Source organism: Myodes glareolus, chromosome 17 (genome assembly GCF_982192425.1).
Source record: "Myodes glareolus chromosome 17, mMyoGla1.1, whole genome shotgun sequence".
Classification (NCBI taxonomy): Eukaryota; Metazoa; Chordata; class Mammalia; order Rodentia; family Cricetidae; genus Myodes; species Myodes glareolus.
Genome location: NC_142042.1, coordinates 53853277 through 53869961, shown reverse-complemented (window position 1 = coordinate 53869961; position 16685 = coordinate 53853277). Strand labels below are relative to the sequence as shown.

General features: G+C 43.1%; 1 non-coding gene across 1 annotated transcript; it reads left to right on the top strand.

Annotated features, from left to right (window-relative positions):
• Window positions 1-14500: 14500 nt before the first annotated feature.
• LOC146891268 (small nucleolar RNA U13) lies at window positions 14501-14605 on the top strand. Its single transcript, XR_014997841.1, has one exon. It is a non-coding gene; the product is annotated as a small nucleolar RNA U13 (small nucleolar RNA).
• The last annotated feature ends 2080 nt before the right edge of the window (window positions 14606-16685 follow it).

Below are 16685 nucleotides of genomic sequence, written 5' to 3'. Positions count from 1 at the left end.
AAGGATGGTGTCCTTGGGATAGTGCCTGTTCTTAATAGTTGAAATAAATTTTGAGTACCATGTCCATACATTTCCTGCTGTTTAGAACGCAGGATTAGCGTCCCCAACCTGACTTTCCTTCTCTCAAATGGTGATGCCATGTTACACGAAGAGATACAACTGGCAGGCACGGGGTACGCCCCTCCAGTCTCCTCTCCTCTGTAGTCTAGCCTCAGCTACTTAGCGGAAAGGGGTCTTTTTGTTTTGTAGGGAAAGCAGAATAAGAAACGTCTTGAAGGAGCTTTTGAGGCTGTTGTCCCAGTAACGTCTCCTCCCAAACAGCCCTTTCCCAGCAGCCCCAATATCTATCTTTGTCAATCAGGGACTTAGCATTGGCACTAGAAACTCAATGAGACAGAAAATTAGGACTAGACCATAGTTTAGCAAGGTCCATTAGTTTCTGAACTTGGTTCTGAGTAATCAGAGAGCTTCAGCTACAGGCAAAATGGGCTCTTTGCACCAAAATTATATAATCACTCTGCCCTCATTTTCTGATAGACAGGCCATCCAGACAGAACCCTGTCTCTCTGTTGCTAACCTTTAGCTAAAGCCATGAGCAACAAATGGTCTTATGCATTTTCTGTTAATTCAGTCATAAAACCTCCAGTAGGTTTAACCTATGCATGTGACCTGGGTTTCCAGGGCTTATATGTGCCTATTATTTATTTCTTCACCCAAAATCACATGCTGCAAACTTCCTATCTTGTAGTATGTTTTTATTATATATAGCTCCAATGATATCATAGCTTAGCTTTGGATTTTAAGGCCTTATCACTTGAAGCCCCACTTCTGGTACGGATTTCTGTTTTAATGAGAACTCTGGGTATATACTCAAAAGAACTAAAATGAAAAAAATTAAGTATTTGTATTAGTCAGGGTTCTTTAAGTAATATAACTGATATAATGAGTATATATTTATATTGTGATTTATTAGAGTGGCTTGCAGGCTGTTTTCCAGCTAGTCCAACAATGCCTGTCTGCCAATGGAAATCCCAAGAATCCAATAGTTGTTCAGTCCACAAGACTGAATGTCTCAGCTGGTCTTCAGTATATGTCAGAATCCTGAGGAAGTAGAATCTAGTGTCAGTAAAGGAATGAACTTGCCAGCCATTGTGTGGGCAGGCAGGCAAAGAGCAAGGGCTTCCTTCTTCCATGTCCTTCTACAGGTTGCCAGCAGAAGGTGTGGCCCAGATTTAAGGCAGCTCTTCCTACCTCAGAAGATCTGGATTCGGGGTGGGTCTTCCCACTTCAAATGATTTGATTAAGAAAAACCCTCACAGGTCTATTCAGCCTCTTGGGTTTTAGTTAACTCCAGGTATAATTGAGTTGACAACCAAGAACAGCCATCAAAGTACTCAGCATGTACGGTGTGTGTGTGTGTGTGTGTGTGTGTGTGTGCGCGCGCGCAGTCATGTTCAAGGGATCAGGAATTCAAAGTCAGAACAAACCAAGTGTCTCCTCTTTCCCTGTCTCTTTCTGCATGTCTTTCTCTTCCAGAGACTCAAGGATAGCGGTTTGGTTTCCAAGTTCTTCATCAGTCTGTATTTTTATTTCATCTTCCTCCCTTTTCAAATCTTTTAGGAAGACGATTGTAGCAGCTTGCTGTCTTCTTAGCAATTCAGATAGAGACGCAACAGCTACCACAGCCCAAGCCTGAGAGACAATCTCATGCCATTGTCTATTTGTGGCTGGAAGCTCTGGGTAGCTGCCTGGTTGAAACAACCCCGTGAAAGAATCTGATTGATGTTTATTTGAACCTGACCACACAAATTATTGGTTAGCCAGCATATTTGGTTGATGTTGTTTCTGACAGTTGTCCCATGTCTAGTCAACACTGGCAGCCATGTGAGAACCATGCAGTCTGTAATTCTGTCCCTTTTCTGGAATTAGAAGCATCCAAGAATTCATCAGAAAATATAAATAGCAAAATGTCTCAGTATCTGTGTGTGCGCGTGTGTACATTTATTTCATCTCATGGAATCCAAAGTTCCCCATGTTACATCCCAAACAAAATGATCATCTCTCCACACCCCAGACCTCCTTCTATGTCCATGTCTGTGATCTCAGTGGGGGGCACCATCAACCCTGCGGTTATCCAGATATAATGAGTGTTCTGTACTCTTTCCTCTCCTTCATCCCTTATATCTAATTAAACATCACGTCTTATCGATTTTACTTCCCACGTATCTCTTGAGTCCACCCCATTCTGTGTAAGCCTCCAGCACTATCTTGGATCAGGCAATTATATTCTTGACTAGTTTACCCTAGCAGCTGTCCCGCGCTACTGTCTCGCCAGCAAGAACCACGCGGTACACATAGGATCCTTCTGCAGAAAAGCTTTATGTCTCTTGGGAGCTAGAGCATAAGCCACATGGCGGAGACCCAGATAAGATGGAACCCATCCCTTATATAGGAAACAGACCCTGCTTTGGACGTGTCATTCTTGGATTGGTCAACTGCTCCCAGTCCCAGGTGATACCTTGGGAGTAGTGGAAAGTTACTAACACGTGTGAGCTTTCTAGCTCACCTGGCGGTGCAGCGCCATCTATGGAGGAGAGTGTGGTTGCGGCCTTCTACATCTCCCCCTAATTTTACTTCTTTGCAGAAGGCAACTCCCTAGGAAGGTAAAGATAGAGGTCGCACTTCCCAAAATAGAAACATTAAAATGGGCTTACACGGAATCTGCCCCTAGGTTCATGACACCTGGAACTTATCCGGCCTGCCCTCTGCCATTTTTCTGGGAAAGGGAACATACGGCAGGAAACCCTTATGCAGAGCGACTTATCTCTCAGAGAGGGCCATTCTCTGTGCGATGCTTTTCAGCTCCACAACCTTCAGGGCTAGCTAAGCCAAGCACTCCACCCTGTGCAATGGACCATTGTCCTAGGGGTGCAGGAGCTGGTTGGCTTAAACCTTACTGCTTTAACATAGATAACCACATATCAGTAGAAGCTCCCTGTTCCAAGGCAGCCAGCGGTGTGCAAAAACCACTTTGTCCCTAAGACTTTGGGATTTGAGTCAGCAGACCATCCAGAGGAGAAACACTATTCCATAGCGTAGGACCGTTCCAAAACATTTCCACCCCCACCCATTCTTTGAAGTAGGGGATGAAGGACACGATCCAGGACTGGAATTCTTCGGCCAAGCTTATGTCCACTCGCGTGGAGTTGATTGTCACGATGGACCGTCTCAAGGAGGACAGCAAATCATCAAAATTCTCCTGCAAGATACAAAGACAATTCTCGGGACAAGTTAGCCACTTTTATAAAGTTCTCATATGGTACATTGGTCACACATAAGGCTGGAGTTTTCCATTCACAGCCCAATTGGGCAAGCTGCCATAAGATATCCACCTGTTTTTGTACTAGGTCAATTATTTAATTAAGAACCATTATTTTACCTCTAATAGATGTATCTATGGTAGCCTGCTGATCCAGGGCTGTAGCCACTGTGGTAGATAACTGATTAAGGGTCTTTGTTTTTCATGGTATAGGCCGTGTTGCCATTTAAAAAATTTATAGTGAACAGAGCCATGGCGAATAGCCATTCTTGGCATCGGGGGCAGTTCCTTTATTATTCCCCCCTTTTTTATTTAAATAGATATTTATCCAATTTTTAATTTGAATAACCATGGCATTTTGTAACCTGTCTTGAAGATACCCATAGTGTTTAGCAGAAATAACTGACAGGATAAGGGAAACTGATAGCAAGCAATAACTGACAAATCAAGGGGAAATCCAGCAGCATAGCAATGGCACAGCAACAACAACACTGTAATGTACAGCAACAATAGCACAGCAATAACTGACAGACCAAGGGCAGGAGCTGGACCATCCCTCAGGAACCTGCCAGCTTTGCAGCAATCAGGTTAGACAGCTCCATAGCAGAGGCTTTGTCCTCAGGCCTCTGGACAGATGAATCCACAGCATGAATAGTATCCAGATGTATGTCAGCATTCCTAGAAAAAAAAACATCTCCCAAAATAACATTTAAGAGTATTAAAAAACTCAGTGTAAAAATTTAGCACAGTCAGTACTGGAAGTAGGCTGGTCTTGAACTTAGAGATCTACAGGTCTCTGTTTGTTGATATTAGATTTAAGATTTATTGGCTCCCGTATTTTTTGTCGGTACGGTGGCCTCGGGTTCCAGAGCCCGCCCGCCATCCAAGGGCTGTGCGCGGCCCTGGGCCTGCTCGCTGCACGGATCCCCGTGTCCCAGGCCAGGAAGTGGTGGCTCCACCCCCAGGCGCCCCTGCCTTCCCCGCGGGGCTAGCCTAGTTCTCTGAGGCTGTGTTGGTGGCGGAGTGTGGCGGGAGCCTAAATTCAAATATCTTTCTCCTGTCCAGTACATAAAAAACAACACGAACAACATAACATAAAGCTTTTGACCTTGTAAATCAGCCTTCTCCCCCATTTTCACTTTTTTAGAATCACTGGGGGGTCCTTTTTAACTTATCTGAGTGCGCGCACAACCTCCCACTGCTGCTCAGTTTCTGATATGCTCTCTGGACTTTAGAGCGTACCTCTCTAAGCATGTATGCCTGCAGTTCTGAATCCTCCTTGTGTCCAAGGGGTCTCCGGCGGTGCAAAGTTCTTCTTCTTCCCGGGTATCAGCACCAGATGCCCCGCGCTCGGCCTTGCCTGCAAGAACCACGCGGTACACATAGGATCCTTCTGCAGAAAAGCTTTATGTCTCTTGGGAGCTAGAGCATAAGCCACATGGCGGAGACCCAGATAAGATGGAACCCATCCCTTATATAGGAAACAGACCCTGCTTTGGACGTGTCATTCTTGGATTGGTCAACTGCTCCCAGTCCCAGGTGATACCTTGGGAGTAGTGGAAAGTTACTAACACGTGTGAGCTTTCTAGCTCACCTGGCGGTGCAGCGCCATCTATGGAGGAGAGTGTGGTTGCGGCCTTCTACAAGCAGCCTACTAACTGGTCTCCCTTAATTCATCTTTCTCCTTCCAGATATTTCCCGTACCGCACTGAGATAAGTCTGATTATGTGAACTCCTGCTTAAAACCTTCCATTAGCACTCCAGTGTTCCAACCCCTCTTCGATGTGACTTCTGCCTACTCCTCCAGTCTTCCCGTTTGACTTCACTCTTAGAGAGATTCCAGCTCTCAGAGTCCCTGTTTTCCCTTTCTTTGGTTGCACCATGCCCAACACCTCTCCATCTTCAACTGAATTAGTATGCTTTCTGTGTGTTCTCAGAAGGAACTTACCATTATTATAGTTCCTATCATTCTGTATCTCAAGTGCCTATTCCCTTGCCTGTCTGCGTCCCAGGAACTTTTTAGGTGAATGTGGAGGCGGATGTCTATAATCCCAGTCGACAGGAATTCTACAAAGGCAAGAAGGATCAGGAATTCAAGGTCATCATCATAGCAGCTCCAAAGTCACAGTCACTCTGGGCTACATCAAACCTTGCCTCAAAAGAGAGAGAGAAATTAATTACGCAGAAAAGTATCTTTTTATCATTACAGTTGACACGTGTCACTCAGTATTATAAAATAAAACATATATATGCATGCACACATATATGTGTAACCTGCCCCATGTATGTACTCCTTCATCATTACAGTAGCTGTTAGCATCTGTGTAGGGCCTTTTCTTCTTTCCCTTCTTTCTCTTTTTCTTCCTCCTCCTATTCCTCCTCTTCTTTTTCTTTCTATGAAAGATACAAATTTTATGTTCTTGGATCATCAATAAAGTCTTCCCAATCCTGGCACAATGTTAAGGAAAAAAAAGTAAAGAAGAAACAACTCTTTTATTTACATAGAAGGAAATGTGCCTTAAATACATTAAGTGTCTTATCTGTTGGCAAGTGGCTGTGGTTAGTTCCTTTTAGGGGAACACCTTGGTTGGAAAGCAGGTCCCCATCTCTGGTAGCAGAGAAAGGACAAGCAGCAGCGTACTCTGGAGTAGGATGTTCTGCGAGTGCTGAGGGCTGAGAACGTGGAAGACACGGCCGTGGCTAGGAAGACAGTGCAGAGGCTCTTCCAGGAGCCTGCAACTGCTGCTTGGACACAAGGGGAGGGGTGACTTTTTGTTCCAACCATTAACGTAGGTATTATGGTCCTTAAGTGGTGATTTATAGCGTTCCTAATGGCAGTGCACATAGCTGGGGCTGAGTGAGGATTAGGTACAACACAGCGGGCTCAGTAAGCAGCTAAAACATCATTGGCCAGGGAAAAGTTAGGTACAGGGTGACCTGATTTTCTAGAGAACACATTGACAAGGTAGGCCAAACAGAGGGGGGAAATCAAGGGCCAGGGTGGACGACAGAATAAATACAGAATGAATTAAGCAGTGGCTGCCCGTGAGGGCTGAGGTCTGTCTGTCTTACAACACTAGCCCAGTTATCTGCATTTCCAGCACCACCCAGAGTCTCTCCGCCTGATCAATAGGCAACCACTGGAATTGCAGCTGTTTTATTGTTATTATTATTGCTATTTTAGTGACAGGAAATCAGAGCATATTAGTAACAAAAATGCTTCACATACAGGGGGTAGATAGCCTCAAAAATAAAAGACACTAATTGAATTAGGTTATATCCAGGAAACCCAAGCCATTGGCAGGTGCGTGGTGACAAATGCATACCTCCCTTTGTATTATCAGCTGTCCAGAAAGGAAAAGGGACACCAGAACCAACTAGCTTACCAACAGGCAGCCTCACCTAGACAGGCTGAAATTCCTTTGCTGGGGCCAAGACTTCAGACTGAATCAAAGCTCCCTAAACGCTGACAGAATGGTTCTACAGATAAACATGTGTTCACATACTTGATCTAACGATGAGTAAATTTAAGACCTGTGTTCCTTAGCGTTGTACCCAAAGCCACTTCCATATCAGTCTTGCCAGGACTGCTACTGCATCTGTCATATCCGACCTGGCAGCCCTGCCTGTCATGGCCACCATCTCCAGCCCGCCCCTACCACTCTTCACACCCCTGTTCCTCATCAGATTTTACTGCAAAGAGCTGGAAGCCAGCCTCTGCCTGCCCTCCAGTCCCCTTGTGATAACAGGACATAGGCGCTTTGTTTTCCTAGCACAGGTCCTGGACCGCAGCTCCCGTCATAACCCTCGCTATTTTCCCAAACAGCTGGAACAATGAGCTTGTGTTCTGCTGAAGCATAATAATTGGCATCTCATCCTTAGTGGCTGAAGCGGTTTCAGAGCAATAAAAATGAAAAATAGTTCTTTTTTTTTAAGAGCGTAGAAGAGCGTTTGGGACCCCAGAAGTGGTCCACAGAGCAGTCTCTTTTTCACTAACCTACTCCTTTTTCTCCGCGAGGCAAGCCACAGAAGTTAGAATTTCTCTTCCCCGAAGAGAATCACAGGCCTTTCGGTGTGGTCATATGGAAATCCTCCAACTGCAGCCCGCGCTCTTTTCAGAAGGGGCCTGCCCTAAGTCCTGGAGGAAGGAGTGCTGCATAGTGGAGCCAAGGAGATCCTGGACCCACAGCCCTGCCAGGTTCCCAACTGTAGCTGCTAATGTTTATTAGCATTTGCTCCTTCTCTCTGTACCCAATCACCTTCCCACACCGGCATCTGTATTTCAGTCCCACTTATCCACAGAATCTTTCTAGAAACCCCAAAGGACAGGGCTGGGAGAACTTCTCATCAGCTTAACACACAGAGGCTTACAGGAAGTTGAACAAGAATTCATTTAGGTGATGAGACGGCAGCCCATCCCAACTCCAGGATGAGACCCTTGTGCTCAAGATGCTTCTCGACTTTTATCCCATGTGTCTCATCATCTGGCTGCTTTTTTGTAGCCTTTAAAATGTTTTTACAGAGGCCTAAGCCAGGATCTCTGCGGGTCTGGGCGTGAGTCCGGGACCTCTTAGGGAGAAGGCAGGAACCTGAGACCTATGTAGTTCAGGCATCCGAGTAGGTAGACCGGAGCCACAGACCTTTGTGGGACCAACCCCAAGACAGGGACCTCCGCAGGACTGGATCCAGACCAGGGACATTTATGGAAACAGGATTGAACCAGCGACTTAGGGTGGAGCAGGCTTGAGACAGCAAACTCCACAGAAGCAGGTACAAGGGAGCAACCGCTGAAAGAGTAGGCTGGAACCAGAGACCTCTGTGGGTCTGGGCATGAGTCTGAAACCTCCTAGAGAGTAGACAAGAGCCAGGACCTCTGCAGGTCCGGGCATGAGTCTGGAACCCCCGAGGGAATACACCCGAACCAGAGGCCTCTGTGGGTCCAGGGCGCGAATCCGGAACCGCTGAGGAACTAGACCTGAGCCAGGCCCTCTGTCAGAGCAGGCCCAAGGCAGCAAGTTTAGCATAAAGAGCCCCAAGCAAGCAATCTCTGTGGGTGCAGGCCCGAACGACCCCTGGTATTGCAGAGCAAATCTCGGAAGTGCCAAGAGACCTCCAGGAACATGGAGTGACCAACAGGGTGGCTGGAACTGTGGCCCTGACTGCGCCACGAGGAGCAGCCATCTGAACCTTGAATCCACTGGCAGCTGAAAGATTGATCACCAGAGTCACAGACAGCCAAAACTACACCAACAAGAGGAAAGGATGGGAAGACAAGATAAAAACTCAGGAAACACCACAAAGAGCAACACAGCACCAGTAAAAACTAGTCCTACAACAGCAAGACCTGAACAACCAAATATAGATGAAGCAGAAGAAAGTAACCTAAAAACAACTTTAGGAGAATGCTTGAGGGCCTTAAAGAGGAAATAAAAAATTCCCTCAAAGAAACAGAGGAAAAGACAAACAAAAAATTGGAAGACATCAACAAATCCCTTAAAGAAAACCAAGAAAAAGCAATCAAACATATGAAAGAAACTATTCAAGACTTGAAAACTGAAATAGAGACAATAAAGACAAGCCAAAGGAATTATAGAAACAGAAATCATGAGAAAACAAATCGGGAACCACAAATGCAAACATAAACAGCAGAATACAAAAGATGGAAGAGAGAATCTCAAGTGCTAAAGATACAATAGAGGAAATAGTCTCATCTGTCAAAGAAAGCATTAAATCTGACAAAAGCTTAACACAAAATATCCAGGAAATATGGGACACCAAGAAAAGACCAGACCTAAGAATAATAGGTATAGAAGGAGGAGAAAAAATTCAACTTAAAAGCACAGAAAATATATTTAACAAAATCACAGAAGAAAATATTCCCAACCTAAAGAAAGCTATGCCTATGAAGATAAAAGAAGCTTACAGAACACCAAATAGACTGGATCAAAAAGTCCCTTAGCCACATAATAATCAAAACACTAAACATACAGAATAAAGAAAGAATATTAAGAGCAGCAAAGGAAAAAGGCCAAGTAACATACAAAGGCAGACCTATCAGAATAACACTTGACTTCTCCATGGAAACAATGAAAGCCAAAAGGTCATGGTCAAGCATTATGCAGACATTAAGAGACCACGGATGCCAACCCAGACTATACCCAGCAGAACTTCAAATCACCATAGAAGGACAAAACAAGATATTCCATGACAAACCAGATTTAACCAATACCTAGCCAGAAACCTAGCCCTACACAAAGTACTAGAAGGAAAACTCCAATTCAAGGAAGTTGGCTACATCAACAAAAGCACAGTCAATTGATGATCTCACAGCGGCAAATCCCAAAGAAAGGAAAAACACACAAAATCACATCACCGACAATGAAAACTAAATTAACAGGAGATAGCAATCACTGGTTATTAATATCCCTTAATATAAATGGACTCAACACACCTATAAAGAGACACAGGCTAACAGATTGGATACAAAAACAGAATCCATCCTTCTGCTGCATACAAGAAACATACCTCACCCTCAAAGACAGACATTGTCTTAGAGTAAAGAGTTGTGAAAAATTTTCCAATCAAATGGGCCTAAGAAACAAGCTGGCATAGCTTTCCTAGTATCTAACAAAATAGATTTTAAACTAAAGTCAATCAAAAGAGACAAAGAAGGACATTTTATATTAGTCACAGGAAAAATCCATCAAGAGGAAATCTCAATACTGAACATCTATGCCCCAAATACAAAGGCACCCTCATATGAAAAAAAAAAAAAAAACACTCCCAAAGCTTAAGTCATCCATTAAACCCCACACACTAATAGTGGGAGGCTTCAACACTCCACTCTCACCTCTGGAAAGATCTGTCAGACAAAAAATTAATAGAGAAATAAGGGAACTAACAGATGTCATGACTCAAATGGACTTAACAGACATATATAGAACATTCCATCCAAACATAAAAGAATACACCTTCTTCTCAGCACCTCATGGAACCTTCTCAAAAATTGACCACATACTAGGTAACAAAACAAACCTCAACAGATAAAAAAAAAAAAAGGAAAAACCCCATGTATCTTATCAGATCACCATGGCTTAAAATTAGAATTCAACAGCAACATTAATTTCAGAAAGCCCACAAATACTCAGCTGAAGCATTAATGGGTCAAGGAAGAAATAAAGGGAGAAATTAAAAGACTTCCTAAAATTCAATGAAAATGACCACACAACGTACCCAAATTTATGGGACATAATGAAAGCAGTGTTAAGAGGCAAGTTCATAGCACTAAATGCCAACATAAAGAAGCTGGAAAAATCCCACACTAGTGAATTAACAGAACATTTGAAAACTTTAGAACAAAAAAAAAGCAAACTCACCCGGGAGAACTAAACGGCAGGAAATAATCTAAGTGAGAGCTGAAATCAACAAAATAGAAACAAAGAAAACAATACAAAGAATCAATTAGGCAAAGAGTTTGTTCTTCGGAAAAATCAACAAAATAGACAAACCTTTATCCAAACTAACCAAAAGGCAGAGAGAGAATATCCAAATTAACAAAATCAGAAATAAAAAGGGGGACATAACAACAGACACGGAGAAAATCCAGAGAATCATCAGGTCATATTTCAAAAACCCGTACTCCAAAAAATTGAAAAATTTAAAAGAAATGGACAACTTTATGGATAAATATCACTTACCAAAATTAAATCAAGACCAGATAAGCAAATTAAATAGACCTATAACTGCTAAAGAAATAAAAACCATCACCAAAAGTTTCCCAACCAAAAAAACAGCCCAGAACCAGATGTTTCAGCTCAGAATTCTACAAGATTTTTAAAGAAGAACTAATATCAATATTTCTCAAATTGTTCCACACAATAGAATCAGAAGAAACATTGCCAAACTCTTTTGATGAGGCTACAATTACCCTGATACCCAAACCACAGAAAGACATTACTAAGAAAGAGAATTACAGACCAATCTCACTCATGAACATTTTGCAAAAATACTCAATACTGGCAAATCAAATCCAAGAACACATCAGAAATATCATCCACCATGATCAAATCGGCTTCATCCCACAGATGCAGGGATGGTTCAACATACGAAAATCTGTCAACGTAATCCGCCATATAAACAAACTGAAAAATTAAAATCATATGATCATCTCATTAGATGCCGAAAAAGCTTTCAACAAAATACAACATTCCTTCATGATAAAGGTCTTGGAGAGAGCAGGGATACAAAGATCATTCCTAAACATAATTAAGGCAGTATACAGCAAGTCAATAGCCAACATCAAACTAAAAGGAGAGAAACTCACAGCAATCCCACAGAAATCAGGAACAAGACAAGGTTGTCCAATCTTCCCATGTTTATTCAATATAGTTCTTGAAGTCCTAGCTAGAACAATAAGACAACAAAAGGAGATCAAGGGGGATACAAAACAGAAAAGAAGTCAAACTCTCACTATTTGCTGATGATATGATAGTTTACATAAGCGACCCCAAAAATTTTACCAAGGAACTTCTACAACTCACAATCACTTTCAGAATGTAGCAGGATACAAGATTAACTCAAAAAAAAAAATCAGTAGTCCTCCTTTACACAGATGATAAGTGGGCTGAGAAAGAAATCAGAGAAACATCACCCTTCACAATAGCCACAAATAGCATAAAATATCTTGGAGTAACCCTAATCAAATAAGTGGAAGACTTGTATGACAAGAACTTTAAAGCTTTGAAGAAAAAAATTAAAGAAGACACCAGAAAGTGGAAAGATCTCCCATGCTCTTGGGTAGGAGAATTAACATAGTAAAAATGACAATCTTACCAAAAGTAATCTACTGATTCAATGCAATGCCCATCGAAATCCCAATAAAATTCTTCACAGACATCGAAAGAATGGTACTCAACTTCATATGGAAAAGCAAAAATCCCAGGATAGCCAAAATAATCCTGTACAATAAAGGAACTTCTGGAGGCATCACAGTCCCTGACTTCAAACTCTACTACAGTGCCATAGTACTGAAAACATCCTGGTATTGGCAGAAGAACAAACAGGAGAACCAATGGAAACGAATCGAAGACCCAGATTAATCCACACACTTTTGAACACCTGATTTTTGACAAAGAAGCAAAAAACATAAAATGGAAAAAAGAAAGCATATTTAACAAATGGTCCTGGTGTAACTGATTATCAGTACGTAGAAGAATGAAAATAGATCCATATCTATTGTCATGCACAAAACTCAAGTCCAAATGGATCAAAGGCCTCAACATAAAGCCAACCACACTGAATCTCATAGAAGAGAAAGTGGGAAGTACACTTGAATGCATTGGCACAGGAAACCATTTCCTAAATATAACCCCAGTAGCACAGACACTGAGAGAAATAATAAATGAGAGCTCCTGAAACTGAGAAGCCTCTGTAAAGCAAAGGACACGGTCAACAAAGACAAAATGGCAGAATGGGAAAAGATCTTCACCAACTCCACATCAGACAGAGGACTGATATCCAAAATTTAGAAAGAACTCAAGACTGGTCATCAAAAGAACACATAATCCAATAAAAAAAATGGAATACATACCTAAACAGAGAACTCTCTACAGAGGAACCTAAAATGGCTGAAAGACACTTAAGTAAATGTTCAACATTCTTAGCCATCAGAGAAATGCAAATTAAAACAACTCTGAGATTCCATCTTACACCTGTAAGAATGGCCAAGATAAAAAACACCGATGACAACTTATGCTGGAGAGAATGTGGGGTAAAGGGAACACTCCTGCATTGCTGGTGGGAATACAAACTGGTACAGCCTCTTTGGATATCAATATGGCAATTTCTCAGAAAATTAAGAAACAACCTTCTTCAAGACTCAGCAATACCACTTTTGGGTATATACCGAAAGGATGCTCAACCATACCAGAAGGACATGCATGTACTCAACTATGTTCATAGCAGCATTGTTTGTCATAGGTAGAACTTGGAAACAACCTAGATGCCCCTCGACCTAAGAATGGATAAGGAAAATGTGGTACATTTACACAATGGAGTACTACATAACAGAAAAAAATGACATCTTGAAATTTGTAGGCAAATAGATGGAGCTTGAAAATATCATATTGAGTGAGGTAACCCTGACCCAAAAAGACAATTATCATATATACTCACTCATAAGTGGCTTTTAAACATAAAGCAAAGAAAACCAGTCTTCAAATCACAATCCCAGTGAACCTAGACAACAATGAAGACCCTAAGAGAGACATACATGGATCTAATTTACATGGGAAGTAGAAAAAGACAAGATCTCCTGAGTAAATTGGGAGCATGGGGACCATGGGAGAGAGTTGAAAGGAACGGGAGAGGCAGGGACTGGAGCAGAGAAAAATGTATACCTCAATAAAATCAATAGAAAAATATTTTTACAATAAAGCAGTAAATGTCTTTTCCTGAGTTCTTTGAGCCTCTCTAGCAAATTAACCAACCCAAAGAAGGGGTCGTGAGAACCTCAGTCTGTAGCAGTTGATCAGAAGTTCCAAAGGCCCAGGCTTGCAGCTGGTACCTCAGCTGTGGACAATATTGGGCCATGTGCCCACAGTCTGGGAGACCTGCAGCTATTGCTAGCCTGACAACGCTGGAACTGAACCGACTTAGAGGACCTCCTGCTAGGTCCTCTATCTATCTATCTGTTCCAGGACTGATTGCTGCTGGCCAGTGGAGGGAAAGCTCTACACACACACACACACACACACACACACACACACACACACACACACACACGTAAAAAGAAAAGAAAATGTAAAAAAGGAAAGGGTCTTCAAATTGTATTAGGGAGAATCTGAAACCCCGATTACTTGTTTTCTTCTTTTTGTAGACTGTGTTAAAGAGAATTTCAGACATCATAGCCCATTGCTCATATATATCCCTGCCTTTTGTATCTCTAGCTTTTCCAGGCTTTAACCTAGAAATCATGGTATCATTGCACCTGACAAAATAAATAATAATATTGTTGAATAGTGACCTCTATTCAGAGTTCCTGGTTTTGCTCCAAAGATGCTTTCCGAGAGGATGCAAATGAGATGGGGCGCAGTGCTTGGTTTTCTCCCTGGGGCTCTTTCATTCTTAGCAGCCCTCCTCCTGTGCGCTCACGGTGTTGTTCTCTTTGAGATATAAACTGAGACGTTTCTCGTGATTCAGAAATGTGATGATTGAGTTTTTGTGTCACTGTGAGGGATAGGCTTCTCTCAAACTGTGTTCCCGCAGCAGGACATTACTTGTCTGACATGTTAAAAAGGGAAGAAAGAAAACATAAATCAAACCCGGTCAGTCTGGGTTTAATCCCACTCCCCTGCCCCAGACTCTCATTCTTTCAGATAAAAGCCCAAATCCTCACCACACCCTCGTTCCCTCCTGATGGCTGCCAGGGTCCCTCTCCACGGCTCTCCAGTGCCCTCCGTCCCAAACCTGTTTTTACCCAGGATTCTTTACTTACCTTTCCAACCGCCCAGAATGCTTTATCCTCTCCGCATCTTGTGGAAGTGGCTTCATGCCCTGGTGCCTGTTAGGAGAGAGATGACTTCCCTGGTGACATGCTACAAATGAGCTCTTCTTCCCCCAGCTTGCCCTCCATCACATCATCTTTCCCATCTCTTCGTGGAGTTTATTAGTGTCTGAAATTACATTCCCCTTAATGCGTTCGCTTCCCCATCTAATGAGACGTTAGAATAAAGGTGCCCTGGCTAAACCCTGAAGAAATATATGTGAGCTATTGAGCCTTGGTAACCATCTATAAAAATATACAAAGGAAACCGGGCGGTGGTGGTGCACGCCTTTGAACCCAGCACTCGGGGCAGAGGCAGGCAGATTTCTGTGAGTTTGAGGCCAGCCTGGTCTACAGAGCGAGTTCCAGGACAGGCTCCAAAGCTACAGAGGAACTTTATCTCAAACAAAACAAAACAAAACAAAATCTACAAGGAGATGGTCTTGAACCCTTCTCTGATTCTTGGTGCCTTCAGCTTGATTTAAAAAAATGCAGGGAAACAAAAGGGGAGTTTACAGAGGACTTCTCTGGAAGGAGTTGTGGCTGTCCTGAGAGGTACGTGGGTATTGAAGACACGGGGCCATTTAGAGACCTTACAATCTGCTTTCCAAGGTTACTGAGATGGGAGAGAGGAGTCAGATATGAGACTGTGTTTGAGTCTTACCTGCGAAGACTAATGTGGGTATCCTGGGAAAGCAGGAGAGCAGGTACTGTACTGGGCTCAGTCCACAGCTACAAAGCCTGCTGTGCTAAGAGATGGCTGAATATTTGCTATGGACCCACGTAAACTGTCTCAGTCCATTTTGGAGCCATTAGATCTGAATGCTTGAGACTGAGAATCAATAAAGAACAGAACTCTTAGTCTCAATGCAATAGAAGCTGGGAAGCCAATGATCAAAGTGCTGGTTGGTTTGGCTATCTCATGAGTATCCAGTCTCTGCTACCCGCATAGCACCTTGAATACAGTATACTTTGGAGGGAGGAGAGGGAGAAAGGTCATTATACACAAGGCAGAAGAACAAACTAGAGAGAGAGCCTATTCCCACAAATCCATCTCTTAGCAGTAAAACCTCCCTGGAACCTCACCTCTCATGCCTGCAGAACTGGGGATCAAATTTCCAACATGTAAACGTTGGAATACACACCAACTATACCCTGAGCCATGCAAGAAAAAATCAGGAAAGGATTGTCAGGTTCTGGCTTCCTAGAGACGCAACAACCCTGAGCTAAAGCCTGTTCTTCCTAGAAGCTGAGGAGGAACAAGTGCCACCTACCAGGAGCATACAGAGAGACTCAGCCTAGACAGCCCATCTGCAGGCCCAGGCACAAAACCTCTCAACCTACTAACAGTGTGTGTCCTTGCCACTCCCCCCACACATATATAAACTCTACCCTCTATGGGACGTAAAATACCAGTCAGCAGGAGGGGCAGATAAGGAGGAGGAACATAAAAGAAGCTGGATATATCCATGTTCCAAGAGTCAGAAAGCGATCTACTAGAGACCATATTTCAAAGGTGCTGACTCGGGGGTCAAGATCATGATGGGGAAACCCACAGAGACAGCTGACCCAAGCTCGTGGGAGCTCACAGACTCTGGTCTGGCAGCTGGGGATCCTGCATGGTACCAAACCAGGCCCTCTGAATGTGGATGACAGTTATGTGGCTTAGTTATGGGGCCCATGGCAGTGGCACCAGGATTTATCACTGATGCATGAACAGGCCTTTTGGAGCCCATTCCCTGTGACAGTATACCATGCTCAGCCTTGATACAGCAGGGAGGGGCTTGGTTCTGCCTTAACTTGATATGCCAAGCTTTGTTGGCT